This window comes from Mustela lutreola, chromosome 10, assembly GCF_030435805.1.
Source record: "Mustela lutreola isolate mMusLut2 chromosome 10, mMusLut2.pri, whole genome shotgun sequence".
Taxonomy (NCBI): Eukaryota; Metazoa; Chordata; class Mammalia; order Carnivora; family Mustelidae; genus Mustela; species Mustela lutreola.
In genome coordinates, this window is record NC_081299.1 from 45,212,993 (window position 1) to 45,228,553 (window position 15,561).

The 15,561-nt window shown below is 46.3% G+C and overlaps 1 long non-coding RNA gene across 1 annotated transcript; it reads right to left on the reverse strand.

Annotated features, from left to right (window-relative positions):
• Positions 1-8,848: 8,848 nt before the first annotated feature.
• Positions 8,849-15,256, reverse strand: LOC131810109 (uncharacterized). The gene is made up of 3 exons (XR_009345408.1): positions 15,204-15,256; positions 11,921-12,097; positions 8,849-10,009 (listed from the first exon to the last, which is right to left on the reverse strand). It is a non-coding gene; the product is annotated as an uncharacterized LOC131810109 (long non-coding RNA).
• Positions 15,257-15,561: the final 305 nt, after the last annotated feature.

A 15,561-nucleotide genomic window follows, 5' to 3' on the forward strand; every position in this document is an offset into this window, starting at 1 on the left:
CCTTCTCCAGTGATCCTCTGGCACCTGTCACAGCACCTGCCCCATTGTACATGCTTCCCATTCTACAGAATGAAGAAAACCACAGGGCCATGCTGTAGGGCTAATATCATTTTTCTGACTTTTCAGAGAGGCAATTGAGATTCCAAGAACTGAAATGTCTTAGCCAGTAAACAAGGGAGCTGAGATTCAAACCCAGCTCTCACCAGGCCTTGCTGCATCTGATTTGTATTAAGATCAGGCGGAAAATGTTAACAAAGGCAATTTTTAAAAATAAAGAAGCTGAAACTGTTTGCCCAGAACTCCCTCTCCACCCCCAACACAGCATGATTTGTACCAAGTGAGAGGACTCTGAGAGCTCTTTGCAACCCGCACAAAGCAGAGAACGGGGACAGGGGTAGCCCTTGTCCCCCAGCTGCCAGGAACCGGCTCCTCATGCAGAGCCCCTCCCCGGCTGGTCCCCACCAGGGCAGGCCATGGATGAAAAGTCTCTGGAGAACAAAGACCACATTTTCCCCTGCAAAGCAGAGAAGCCAGCACTGGGGAAACAATGCATTGCTGGGATCAAAGAGAGCAAGGCCAGACAAGGGACAAAAGCTGAGTCCCAGCAGGATAAGAATGACAACCTGCTCTCCCCCTCCTTTTGCAAAGGTCTCCAGAGAGCATACACCACCACCACCACCCCCACCCCCACACCCCGCCAACCCCTGTTCTTTGAGGCCCACCCCACCTTCCTAGCTCCCCTCCCAAAGGCCTCTCCTCCCCACACTGCAGAGTGAAAAAGCAGCCTAATTGTCCTTCCCCCTGCCAGCCATGTTCTATTCCCTTCTAGGCCTTCCCTCAAGTTTCTCATCTGCCTAATGTACCCTGCCCCTCCTTTCCTCTGCAGTGTACTTACTCAGGCTCCAGCTCAAGAACTGCTCCCTCTCTGCCCTCTGTGACCCTGTGACACCTGGACCACTTGCACCCTGCTGTGCATCTCCCCCCACCCACCCACCCCACTGCTTCCAGTTACAGTAATGACCACCCCTGAATTACCCACCAGTGACAACGCCCGCCTCCTTGACTAGACTGGGACCACATGGAGGCTGGGACAATTTCTTAATGACTTTGTAAATGCATTGCCTAGGACAGATAGGTGAACAGTTCGTTGAATGAATAAAGCAAGGAACGGTGTAGAGTGAGCTCTCTTAAGGCATGGAAATCCAATTTGGATGAACCCAAACCTCTCTGACCTCTCAGTATCCCTCATTTACATTATGCAACTAGAATTCTTAAACTGCCTCCTCTGTTCAGGGTCTTGCTGGGTCTGGCTGGGGACCAGGAGACAGATCTTAATCAATCACATAACTAAAATTCATGGTATTTGCTGTGCTTTGGAAAGCATGGGGAAAGACCATAAAAAAGCATATTAATGTGTGCATCAGTATCTGTTGAGCGCTCACTGTATACCAGTGAGAGGTCTAGGCTCTGAGACAGACACATCAGGGAATATGTCCACTACGGAGCTAACCTAGCTTATAACAGAGGATACTGGTCCAGGCTGGGAGAACTTCCATGAGGAAGTGACAGCTGAGCCAAGATCTAATGGATGAGCCAGCATGAAGAAGGCAAAAGACAGGTGAAAAGACTGCTAGGAAAATACAAATGCCTACACACTAAAATGCCCACAAAGAGCCTGTGGCAGAAGCTGGCAGAGCAGTAAGAATGTGTGAAGGTCAGACGAATGCCCAGAGAGAGTGTGTCTTTGCCCAACATTGCCTTCATGCAGATGGAGATGGAGAAAAGGAGCCCCAGAGCCCTGACTCCAACTCTGCTGCCTCACGATGCCCTGCAATGGTCAGAGGGATTCGAGAGACCCTTCTCTGGCACAAAGATGGGACCCGGGAGTTAAAGTACAAAGCAACCTGAGGAGGGGCCCCTCTGGAGGACCAGGCTCAACCTAGAATTCCCAATCAAGGAACAGCCACTTACCATAGCAAAACTAAGAAGTGATGCCTTATGGTGTGTTCACTTAACAACCATCTACAGTTTGTAGCGCATGTTCATACAGGAGGCCCCAACTCTTCTAAGGGCAGTGGCCAATGTCTAGGTTTCAGTGGGACTGGGCTCTACTCCGGTCTTTTGCTTAACTGGGACCTTAGATCAGTTATTTCTCGACTCTGGTCTGAATTTCCTCATTTGTCTCTTGGGACCAGTCAGTGACAGGGCTATGGTTAGGATGGTGCATTACTAGTCAGCTTAGGCCACTATAACATAACCACAGGCTGGTGGGCTTAAACAACAACAAGTTCCACATTTCCAGAGGCTGGAAGTCAGATATCAAGGTGTCAGCAGAGTTGTTGTTCTTGAGGCCTCTCTTTGACCCTAGATGATCTCCTTCTCCCTGTGTCTTCACATGGTCTACCCTTTGTGTCCTACTTTCCCCCTCTTATAAGGATGGACACCAGTCATCCTGGATTAAGGTTTACCCTAATGACCTCATTTTAATTTAATTACCTCTCTGAAGTTCCTATCTCCAAATATAGTCACTTTCTGATGTCCCGGGATTAGGATTTAAACATATAAATTTCAAGAGAATACAATTCAGCCTATAATAGTTGGAATAATGCTTGTAAATTCTTGTATGATGCCTGGCACACCAGCAGGCACTAGCTAGAGAGTAGGTATCATTGGCTTTGGTATCCCAGGGAGGCATAGTAGGGCAGATGACCACCAGTTCTCCCTTATATGCTCTACTGGACAAGTGGGGGCTGGGAGGTACCAAACAAGGTATCAAGTTCTAACACTGCCACCAAGGCACCTAGACAGCCTTGGTAATACCTTGTCACCCTCTTCTTGTTAACAACAAATGGGATACATCCTGCACCCCATAATATCTACGTTCCTTTTCTTCTCACATAGTTACATTGTGCAAACAGAAAAAAGTCAAATACCCAGCTCTGGCCACACCAACGGCAAGACAAGAAGGAAGCTAAGGTTCTTCCATTTTTAGAGCTAGTCCCACAAACACTCACCAAGGACTCAGCTTGCAGCTGTCACTCTGAACGTGTGATTGAAGCAACTTCAGAAAACATTCTCTTCCTCACCTTTCCCCTACTGCCCTACCCAGCAAGTGGGAGCAGCATTTTTCTTAGAGGCAATCAGTTAGAATATTATCAGGCAAAGAAGACATAACTTAGGGAGCTGTCCAGATAAGACTTGCCTGTTCCCGAGTCACTCATTGATATTTTAGGCAAGATTCATCTATTTGGCAACCTTCCCTGCCCTGACCTGGCCTGCCTTGGCTTGCCCAGAACAGCTAACCCTCCAGGAGCAGGAGACAAGGCCAGAGTACCAACTTTGAGGTAAATTCTCATTCTGCTGCTTGTTTGGTGAGATGCTAAAAAGGTCATTGGTTTTTGTGGGTTTTTCTAAAGACTGCATCGGCACAGAGTTTTTGCAATGTGAGCCCAGGCAGTTCCTAGAGATTGGCTTTAGTCTATTGTATTTGCTTCCTCTTTGAATCCAGTCAAATCAAGACAGTGAGGTCAAAAGAGATGAGTGAGCACAGGAGAGATGCTGAAATGGCACTTTGGCACAGCAGGAAAAACAAAGTGGGTTTTGAAAAGGTGCTAATTTGGTCTCTGGGCCATTGAGGCCCTATTTGGGAGCTCACTGTGCTCCATTCTGAGCCCCGTATTTTGTGCTGATTTTCAAAATGACCCATGCTCATCTCAGAAAATTTGGAAAATAGAAAAATGTAAAGAATATATACATATACACACAAACACATTTATACACACATACATACACAACTCATAAGCTTCTCATCTCTAGATAATTATGGAAATAATTATTAACATGGGGGTGTATTTTATTCCAGTCTTGCTTTATGTTAAGTTGAAATCATACTGGAGATAATGCTTTATACCTTGTTTGTGTGTGTTTTTTAGCTTAAATGAGGTATAACTGACACAGCTTGCTTGCCTTAATTAGCATATTATCATAAGCCTTTTTTTTAAAAAAAGCCTTAAGGTCTGCAAACCACCCATTGAAGGAATGTACCACTGTTAATGAGCCACTTTCCTGCTATGAATGTTTCAGTTAGTTCTGTTTTCTACTTTATTGTGGAAATAAATTTTATCTGTTGGTCTGTTATAAATAATGCTATCTTGAACGTCCATGTACTTTATCCTTTTTTTTTTTTTTGAGGGACTGTCACGTCTTTAATTTCCTACACTGTACTCTTTTTTCTTTTTTAAGATTTTTTTTAATTTATTTATTTGACAGTCAGAGATCACAAGTAGGCAGAGAGGCAGGCAGAGAGGAGGAAGCAGGCTCCATGCTGAGCAGGGAGCCCAATGTGGGCTTGATCCCAGGACCCCGGGATCATGACCTGAGCCAAAGGCAGAGGCTTAACCCATTGAGCCACCCAGGCGCCCCTCCTACACTGTATTCTTGAAGCAACCGTGAGAATGAAGTTGTATTCACATGGAGGAGATGAGGAACCCAGAAGCCAAGTGATGAAATGTAGCTGGTAAACCCAGAACTAAAGCAGAGCCTACTTCTTGAGGCTTCAAGCCCAAGCTCACTCTTCCACTCGGTGCTTTGTGTTACAAGGTGAATGCCAGGACTGGGAACCATCTGACAGCCACATCTCATCAGGAAGAATTAGAGGAACCAGGAATTCTGCACCTAGCGGACAGAAGACTTCAAAAGCAACAATTTCTTCCAGCAGCTGCCAGGACAACAGATTGCCCGAGGCAAAAGCAAGCAAGCACTTCTATATGGAAATTAGAGATGATTTCCATTCCACATAAGGAGAAAGTGTGGTGCCATGGGTTTGACCTGAGTTTGAATTCCTGCTCTAACACTTACTGATTGTGTGACCTTGAACAAGTCGCTTGTGTTCTACGAAACTTAATTCCTACAAATTTAAAGCATATGAGGCTCACCTGAGGGTTAGTGCACATTTGGTACAGTTGGATTTATACCAGGGGCTCAAAAAATGTTCACTATTGTTTTTATCACTCTGTTACAGTTGTCCAATCCCAGAATGGGTGATGTTGGATATTCAAGCAGACCTGGGATATCATATATAATAGAAGCAGCCAGAGGCTGAACCAAACCACATCTAAATCACATTGTAGAAAAAATGTGAGCCAGAGATAGGAGCCCTGGACAAAAGACCTTGCTGGATTACTTAGCAGTTGAGGCCCAAGGACAAACGACTTGCGCTTTTGGGGCCTCAGTCACCTCATTAATAAAAATGGGTGTAATCACAATCCACTCCTCCCTCGGCTACTGAGGGAAAGAGAGGAAACTGTTGATATGCAAGCACCCGTTGTAACTCCAAAAATCCCCACCAAAGTCCATTGATTTTATGATTATCATTCCAACTCAATGATGCGATGACTCTCCCAGGGTTGTACAGAGAAAATACAATTGCTGCCTCCTGGACTTCTGTATTTTATGTAGCTGTTTAGAAAGAGAGCCAGCAGGATGAACAGTGCATGCCTGGAGTTTGGACGGGCTCACGGCACTGCCGGTGGAACGGCCTTTCATCTCCCAGGAATGTCTGCAATATTTACAGAACAGAGAGATAGCGCCTTGTTTCCAGGGCCGAGGCCAAGCCCGTGAGGACCCTTCCCCAACCCCCTCACCTCTGGGTGTGGGACACTCACAGGTGTTGGACAGCTGACCCTTTGGGCTGGAATTCAGTGAGCTCAGCCTGACACATCTTCCATCAATTTCCTTGGGAAAGAAAGAGCCCAGTGCAGCAGCCTGCATGCATTTGTCTGCTCTCAGCCGTCCCTGTTGTCTTGGGGATTTTATTTGCTCACTGATCTCAGTGCCTAACTGGTGCCCTTCACTCGAATGTCCGTTACATGAGGCCAGACGTTCTTGATCCTCACTGCTCCGACTTCCATCCCTCACTTAGAAATGGACAGGAACCGCATTCAGAGGAAGAGGTGGCTCATAAAAACTTCACCCCATAAATTTTAATTATGTGTCTTCTTAATCAACATTAGCTTTCCTCCACTGAAGACTTGGGATTTATATCAATCCCCCAACATTCTCCTTAAAGTAAATCTGGGCAGATGAAAGCTCTGAACATAGATAGACCTGATCATAAATACCAGTTCTGGCATTTATTTGTGATGGAAAGCAAGGCAGTACGTAGACTAAAGGAGAGAATGAATGTGAGACCCTAAGCCTGCTGCCTAGACCACTGAGAACACTCTGTAAAAATTAGCTGTTGCTTAGCTGTTGTACTAGCTGCAGGATCTTAGGCAATTTACATAGCTTCTTTGAGTTTCAGCTTCCTCATCTGGAAAAATGGGTCATCTGTAAAGGGTGGCTGGGGAGAAAGAAAATTTCACACTTGGAACAGGTTAGGTTCATTTTCTCCTTCTTCCAGTTAGCCAACTGTTTCCTTGCATGTGGTTTAAAGGAACATCAGAGTTTCAGATTCCTTTGATATAAAGTATAAATAATCATACTCATTTTTCAGGGTTGCTGGGAGAATGAGAGAGAGTATCTGGAAAGTTCCTAGTGGGAAGAACCACTATGACATTATTCTTGATGGGTAACTGGCAGAATGATTACCACTTTAATTCTGAGTGGCAGCGATTTAAATGTGGCATGTGAAGCCATCACCTTCTTCAAAGGGTGAGAGAGTATAATCACCAGCCAACATCGCAGCAAGCAGATACTGGAGGCAGATGCTGTGCGTACAGCTGATGGGCCACATAAATTAAATCAGAACCAGGCTCAAATGACACAGCAGCCACTAAGTGCTTTGGTACAGAAGATGACTGCTCTTCCATCTGTCCTTCCCAGCCTTGCCCTGCCCCAGTTCAGGAGTGGATATTCCGTGAGATCTGAATGCATGGAACAGTCAAATAAAAGACTCATGCTTCCTAGTTTTCATTCCTTCCTCAACCCCCACGTCTGCCCTGGTCACTCCTCATGTAAAAGCGACTTTGTCAGAGGACTTTCAGTTTAAAGAGCTTCAGTGAGTTTCTAATATCTCCCAAATGAAGCTCAAATGCAAAGCACCAAGCTAAGATCTGTTAGAATTTTCCCTCACATATTCTGAGGTGAGATCATGGTATGGCAGTGCAGGGGCTGTGGACTAGGAATCACACAAGCTGAGCTGAAGACCGGGGCCACAGAATGCCTCAATGGTGTGGACAAGTTTCCTAGAAGAAACTAGTGACAAGCCCTCAGGTACTACGAGAAAGCAGCTGGTGCTAGGCACTTCTGTCTTGTTACTTCAGGTGTCCTCACAACAATGGTTGTGAGCAGAGATGTTTATTGACTCCATTTTGCAGAGGTGGGACAGAACTCAAGACTAAGCCACTGATGACAGAGTCTCTGCGCTCACTTCCGGTATAAAACATGGAGGCCCCAGAAATGCTTCCCTGTGGGAAACAGAAGGACCACCCCCCACACACACATCGTGAGGTTCAGAGCTTTTGCCAGCATCCCCTCGGCTTGGGTGTTGGTACTCTTCCTGGCCTCATCATCCTTTTAACTTGATCCATAGCTAAGCCAGAGAGACCAGTTGGTATCTAGAAGGAGCACGGTTTTAATAAAAATCTGCCAAGTATTCTGGAAGCCGGGACACATCACCAGAACCCCCCATCAAAAAGAAAGGAGCAGGCAACTCCCCCTACCCAGCCTCGTCTAGCACAGGCCTCCCTGTTACACTTTCTCAAAGTTCCATTGCATTTACCTGTAGCTCGGAGAATTATACACAGTAGGAGCATGGAGGCTGTGGAGTTTATAAGGGCAAGAATTATGTCTAAGGTGCTGATCACCATGCCCTCAGTGCTGAAAGAACAGATGATTAAGAAGCCTGTTTTACAGGGCAGCGCTGTGTGTCCAGCATGAATTGCAACAGGAAGAACAGCTGAGACAGGTCATGTGGGTTCACACTGATGTAACTGCTGGCCAGTATTTGTTAAGCCATTAACAGTGAAAAGGAGACTAAGGTGAATTTTGCTTACAAACTCATAGCAGAGCAAAAGTTTCACCCTCGAGGACCTGAGGTCAAGTCCCACTGCTGCCCCATCTCCCACTACATGACGTGAGGAGGTGTCATGCCCTTCCTGGGATGAGAGGAGGTGGGGTCAGTAGATTTCACAACTTGCTTCCAAGTCTGTTATACACATTTCCCACTGGCTAATTCCTTTAGCTCCAATGTCTAAGGATGCTTCAAAGAGAGCTGAAATTATGTCCTAAATATTAGAATATTAGAGGCACTACTTAGGGTAAAACACATGTTGACCAACCCCCTCCCCACTTCAGAAGGGTGCAAAGATTTAGGGCATCGGTAATTCAAAAGGAAAGAGAGGCCCCATCTATTAGGATTAGGGTTTTTAATGTGACCAGAGGGATTCTCAAGTTCTCTCTCTCCCATGCTCTCCATCTCTTCCTTATATACACACATTCCCCCACACCAAGTTAATCCTACCTCCCACGGGGACAAAAAAAAAGAAGATGAGAGATAGGAGACGGAACTGGCATTAGCATCCTATCTACTCCCCCTTCTCTAGGTTATTCTTGTTTAAAGCCTAGTTCAACCAAGCACAAAACATCGCCTCATCAAAATCGCCCATGGTGGGGAATCACATCTGTTCAAATGCATATTTCTAGGCCCCATGCAGATCTCCACTGGCCCTCTTCCCACTGCTTATGCTTACTAACTTCTGAGACTCACTGCATAAATGTATAGTCCACTTTGGGGACGATTCAAATGTGCCACTTTATACACATACACACACACACACACACACACACACACATTTATATTTACATTTATTTATAATGTTTATTTATTTCTAGAGTGAGACCTTGAAGTATATGAAATCACCAACATTTAACCATTTTTGACCTTCAAAAGTAGCAATTTCATGTGATTCAACTTGAACCACTGGCAGATGTGATTCAGACCTCAGCAACCTTCCAGGTAGGTATGTTACTCCTATTTTAAAGCAAAGGACAAAGGCTCTTCGGGGCTCCACATCTTGCTGAAGGACATGTTATCAGTGGGAGGCAGAGGAAGATTCAAACACAGGTTCATCTGTGTCCACCCACGTCCAGCCCTGTGTCCCTGAATTTGGCGACACCACCCCTCAGGACAACTGAAACACGAGACCGATGTGCACTGCTTTGGCCCCAGTGTCTGAGGCTGGCGCCACCTCTGGCTCAAAACAGGCTGTGAGTTGGTCCCTCAAGGCCTGGGCTGTGTGTGCAAGTTTTCAGAAAGCTTTGTTTCTCGTCAAGGACTAAACTGATGTTTTTCCTGGAATGGCTTCTGGAAGGGAGCATGATTGCCGATTAAATATGAAGTGGTTTGAAACCTCAGTGTCTCTCTGGATAACGTAATGTATACTTCTGACAACCAGGAAGGGGTACCAAGGGGCTGTCTCCTCAGGGTTATTTACGTGTCCGGGTCTCCAACACCCCCTCTGGAAAGCTGCTGCCGTGACCCTCTTTGGGTCTGACGCCCCCTGAGGGATTCGTGTCCTGAAGTGGCCTGAGAGCTGTCTCTAAAGCCATCAGCTCTGCTGGCTGAACCCTCCGGGCCTGCTGAGAGCTGGCTGCAGAGCTCTGTGCCCAGAGGAGGAGGCAGAGACACACAGACATACAGGGTCTCACCATCTTAGTCTGAGGTTGAGAGACCCTCACCCATGATGCTCCGGACAGAATCCTGGAGGCGGGTGGAAGGAAAAAGAGCAGCTTTGTCTAAAAAGGCCTCCTATGTTATATCGATCATCTCTTTCAATTCTCCAAAGAACCCTCAATATGGTTATTCCTGTCACCATTTCATAAATAAGAAAAACTAAAACCCAGGAAAATGAATACTCTTCCCAAGTACACAGAGGATTTAACCGAGGACTAATTCCAAAGTCCCTGTTTACTTCAGGAAGGAAGGGGCAGGTAAGGGAGAAGATTAGTCTTCTGCCATGCAATGCCCTGGATAACTTCCTCTCCATTATCTTCTTTATTCCTACCATTCCTATGAGGAAAACATAATTAAGCCCATTTCACAGGTAAGAAGAGTTTAGAGTTTAAGAATACTGCAGTGTTTGCCCAAGGTTACACATGCAACAAAAGTTAGAACCAGGCTACAGTCAAAGCTGGTCCTCATTTTCCGCTCCCTTGCACTGGCTCACTGACGATGAGTCCCCAAATCTGGATCTCTTCCTAACCCTACCTCTAACCAGTGTGTAATCAGAGGCAAATCTCTCACTAATTTCAACCTCAGTTTCCCCTTCTGAATAATGAAAAGGCAGCAAGAGTCTCTCGGGTTTGTAAATATGAAACAAAAGAGGCCCATCAGAATAGTCTCTACATGTCAAAGAGACAACTTGGCTCCTGGCTGGGTTAGAAATAAATACTGTTTAAGTAGCTGGTCCTTGAGCTGACTTTGAATAGGGAAAATATCTCAGAAGACACCAAAAGCATTTATGTTGGTCACTAGGGAGAGGCTGGCAGGGGGACTGGGATGTAGGAGTGTTTGGGAGAAGCAAGAAGCTTCAAGAAACCCTTGGAAAGTCCCACAAACAGCTCATGCAGCCACCAAGGCACTCAGCCACAACAAGAAAAGTGTAGGTGATCTGGGGCTTGTGCAATGTGATTCTAGGGTTGCTGAGAAACGAGGTGATATTTTCTCCATACGTGCCTGTAGTAAATGTACTACCAGGTCATCACCCCCAATTTTCAAGCCCCCGACATCGACAGGAGTCAGGGCATGCAAACATTCAGTCCTGGGCCACCAATCACAGGACAGTCAATGAGAGACCCAGAAAATGGAAAAAAAAAAAAAAAACCTCATTTGTTGCAAACAAATGAGTACCAGGACCATAGTCAATAAAAGTAACAAATACAGTATTTTTTTTGTTTTGTTTTACCTAATAGAAGTAATAGCAATAAAAAGGAAACTAAAGTCAAATGAGAACAGTAACTGTGACCATTTCCAGAGCTCTTCTTTGCTCTACATACCAGTCCCTTTCCATATACTATATTTGTTAACTCTTACTACACCTTCATAAAAAATACTTACTATGGCCACTTCACCATTTTGGCCCCTCGAGGCTCAGAGAGGTTGAGTAATTTATATGAAATCAAACAGCAGGTAGCTGGTAGATTGGGAACGTGAACCTGTGTCTGTGACTGAATGCTCCCACTACCCTCCACTGAACCATGAGGCCTCCTAGAAGAATGTCATTAAGTTAATAAGTCACTTTCCCTTATTAACTGTGCCACCTAGGTTAAGGTATTGAACCTCTCCAAATCTCAGTTTCCTTCTCTATAAAATGGAGTTGTGTGGGGACCAAGAACATTATAATTGGTTCACATACTTGGCCAGTCATTCTACAACAAGCTGTGGGGCTCCCCCTGTATATGGGGCACTGAACTGGGTTGTTCAGTGGAGCTGGAGCTGAAGGGAGCTGAAGGAGCGTCTCTGCTGACAAGGACAAAGGACCCCAATGCAACTAGCCCACGGCAACATGCAAAGCATTATTAGGGCACTGACTGCGCACCCAGCAGCACCAGATAAATGTTCAGGGTTCTTAGAAACCTCACATAAATTATTATTATTGCTGGTCACTGGAACATTAGAGGCTCATTTCCCTTCTGAGTCTCCCTTCCTGGGCTCTCCCTTCAGATCCCACATTCCTCAGATGGACACTTGGGCCAACAGAATTTGTAAATGTGGCTGGTTGCAGAACTTGCAACACAATGGACTTTTTTTTTTTTTTTTTTTTAACCCTCCAGGAGCTGATAACTTGGAAAATCCCAAAGGTGACTCAGAGACTTTCAGGAAAAGTGACCATGGCTGAGGCCACTAAAGCCCCTGGACTCTACCCTCCCCACAGCTGCCCCTTTCCTGGGGCAGACCTGGCCTGAGCTGCAGCCTACATACCTTCTCATGCCCTGTGGCAGTTGAGGGAGAGGGCACCCAGTGGGGTCTCCGCATCCAGGTTCTACTTGCTCCTCAGCTCTGTGTCAGTTGTGGGTCCCTGGGCAAGTCCCTCCAAGGTCAGCGTCCTCTTCTATAAAGTGTATACAGAACTGCTACCCTCTTTTCCTCCTGAGGCTGCTGTAAAAACTCAAGGGGAAAGTACAGTATTATGCAATGATTTACCTGTAAGAAAGAATCCATTTATTCTCCATTTGCTGAGCACACACTTTGTGTCACAAGCTGACCACAATACCTAATATTTATTGGGTACTAATTCCATATATCAAATTAGTTAATAATTCTACATTGAATTTCATATATTAAATGTGATAACATATGTTCTTAAAAAGCTTAATTTTACCTATATTAACTAATTTAATTCTCATAATAAGCCTGTAGGCAGACAGTTTCTGTATACCCATGTTACAGAGGGGGTAGCTGTTCACAGAGAGGTTAAGTGACCTGCTTAAGGCCACAGAGACACAGCAGTGGAGTGAAGAGCTGGACTACAAACCCAAGCAGGATAGTTCCAGAGTTGTGCCCCTAACCTTTATACACCTCCCTCTCCAGGGGCAAGATGTGGTTTCTGCCTTCAGGAACTTCATGGCCCAGCAGGAAAGAGAGACAAGTAAGGAGACAATGACAGTATGATTCAGCTGTGGTGGGAGGCATACCAAGGGATCCTGGAGCCAAAGGAGGGGTTCTGACCAAGCCTGGGGATATCAAGGAAGGCTTCTTGGAGGAAGTGGATATGGAGTAACAAAGCAGGAAAACCCTGGGGTGAGAAGGAGACTGGTGCATGGAACACCGGAGGGAGCTGCAGAAGATAGACTGGGATGGATCACACAGGGCCTCAGAAGCCCTATGTGTCAGATAAGGTCCCTTCAGGAGGGAGGTGACATGCTCACCCACAGGATTTCAGAAAAGCTTAAGAAAGGAACTTCGCACAAAGTGTGGGCAGGATAAGGAAAATAATCATGGATGCTGTGGTGCTCAAGGCTAACAAATATCACCACCTGCAGCCTAAGGAGGAAGGAGGGGGGATGGGGATGTGATAGAAGCTATGGCCTTTGGTAGAGGGGTGCAGTCCTCTGTGGGAACCTGGCAGGAGGGAAGTGGGAGGTAAACCGCTCTAACCGCTCTCCCTCCCTTCCTCCCACCTCTTGGAACTTCATTGGTTGAAGCCAACTGGAAACACTCACACCAGTGGGTCAAGGTCCTGAGGCCCAGAGGATGGCAGACATGCAGGGGCTAATCCAAAAACATCCTTGTCCAGGCTTTGGTATTTATCCTGAGGGTGGTGGGGAGCCACTGTAGTGACACTGTCACTGCACTAAGTGGAGCGTCATTCTAGAAGAATGGATCACAGTGTGAAGAACTGGAGGCAGGAAGGCCCTTGACAGGGTGTGGCAGATGTCCCCATGGGAGGGGTGTAGGCCTGGACCCCAGCAATGGTGTTTAGGGTAATGAGATTCCAACAGGTCATTAGGTAAAGCCTTCCCAAACCTCAGAAAACTTCACACCTTTCCTCTTCCTCCACCCTTACACTCACCTCTTACAGACCCCCACAAGCACCAATCCATATGCCCTTGTGCTATCACCAGCTGCATCCTCTGTTCCTCTGACTCAGATCAAACTCACACTTGTCAGCCATCTCCAGAACAGCTGACACTGTGCCACTGAGGGGCTTCATTCAGACCCTCCACAGATTCTTAGTCTGGGCACTATGCTTTCTTCTTACAGATGAGCAACATGAACGTCAGACGAATCCAGGGACTTGGTCAAGGTTCCCACAGCAAGTAAGGGTCACAGCCAGGACTAGAAGCCAAGCCTTCCTGCGCCATCCCACTGGGGTCCCTCCTGCCCTGACTGTACAGGGTAGACCGCCTCCTCTTCCCCTCTGTTCTCTTGCTGTCTCCTTTTCACTGCCATAAGACCTCTGATTCTTATACCTGGACACCCTGGGGTTTCCCTGGTGAGAGACATCCTCCCCTCTGCAGTCCTAAAGAGACAGATCTGGGGATAAAGTCATCTTCCCACCAGCACAGGGAGCCTGGTGCGCTGCCGGGGCCCCACAGGACTGCAGTCCCAGCAGTGACACGTCATCTCCACCTACCCTCTAAAACAGAGGGCATTGCCTGCTGTGGGCTGGGTGATAATCACAGTAACTGTTTTACTTGTAGGGCATTTCCTTCACTTCCTGCCAGGCACTATTTTAAGTGCTTTACATTTCACCATCACAAGACCCCATGTGATATGTACTATCCATATTCCCATTTTATAGGTAAGAAAATAGAGGTGCCGATGGTTTAAACAAATTACCTAAGAACACAAAGACAGTGAGCAGCAAGTCTGGATCAGAACTGAGGCAAGGCGGTTCCAGAATCTGCTCACTTAATCTCCCCATATGTTTTCCGTCTGAGCTGGAAAGCCCCAAAGTACATCCAATACCACCCACCCCTCATTTTGCAAACGAAGACACTGAGGCCTAGAAAGTGGGAGTAGCTTGTCCCGGTCCACGGCACAGTGTGGACTAGAATTCTGACTCCCAGTCCAGTACCCTCCCACCAACCTCTGTCACTACACCTCCTCCAGTCTTCCACGGAACTCCTTTCCTGACTGGAAACAGGCTGGGTTTCTCGCTAAACAGCTCGATTATGCTGGGGTGAGCACTCCACTCCAGGAAGCCAGTTTACGGGACATTAAAGTCCCTTACTAATGACCTATGTTCCTCACATTCAAACTGGAGCTTGGCCAGGTGCTCTAGGCAACCTCTTGTAGGAGTCGTGAAGTTTTGGCTGGGGAATAACCAAAGTCAGATATTTCCAGAGACAGGAAAACCCCTAGGGTCCCATTCCTCAGCTCCTCCAAAGCCCACAAAGAGGTTATTCTGAAACCAATGGAAGATATTTTCTTTTCCCTCTGAGATTCTCACGAATGATACCTGGTTAGCCCAGGCTCCCAAGACCAGCTAATTACTCTCACCCTGTACTTATTCTATAGATAAAGAACTGCTATGGGCTTTTGGACAGGAGATGTCTTTATCCAAACCCCATAGTGAACCAATGGGGAAACTGAGACCAGAAAGGAGACTGAGCCAGCTCCAAGTCACACAGTGGGGCCAACAATAGCCAGAAGCAGACTGGAAACCCGACCTGTTCACTCAGAATCCAACTTTCCATCACACCCTGTAGGGTCCTCCCACCACTTTGCCCAGAGTAAATATTCACCAAAAGCATCTTACGTTATTCTTAAAATCCTCAACGGTTGTAGGTATCTTCTCAAAAACATTTCTGTAGAAATAAAGAAAAAAATTGCTCAGGAAATAACTTGTCTCCCTCATCCCTTACCTAATCTGTTTACTCAGGATGACTGGGCCAGTTACCAAGCTGTCCCCTTCCTTCCCCTGGGGGGCTTGAAGGAGGTGAATTTAGGACATATCAGTGAGTTTAATGAACTAATGTTTGTGAGTCTTCAGCTTATACAATGTTTTCATTTTCCAACAACTTGTGAGGCAAACACAAGCCTCTTGTAAGAGACAATATGGTCTGCTGTGTCTCTACCGGGCATCGGCGTGAGACAAACCAAGGGCTGGATCCCAG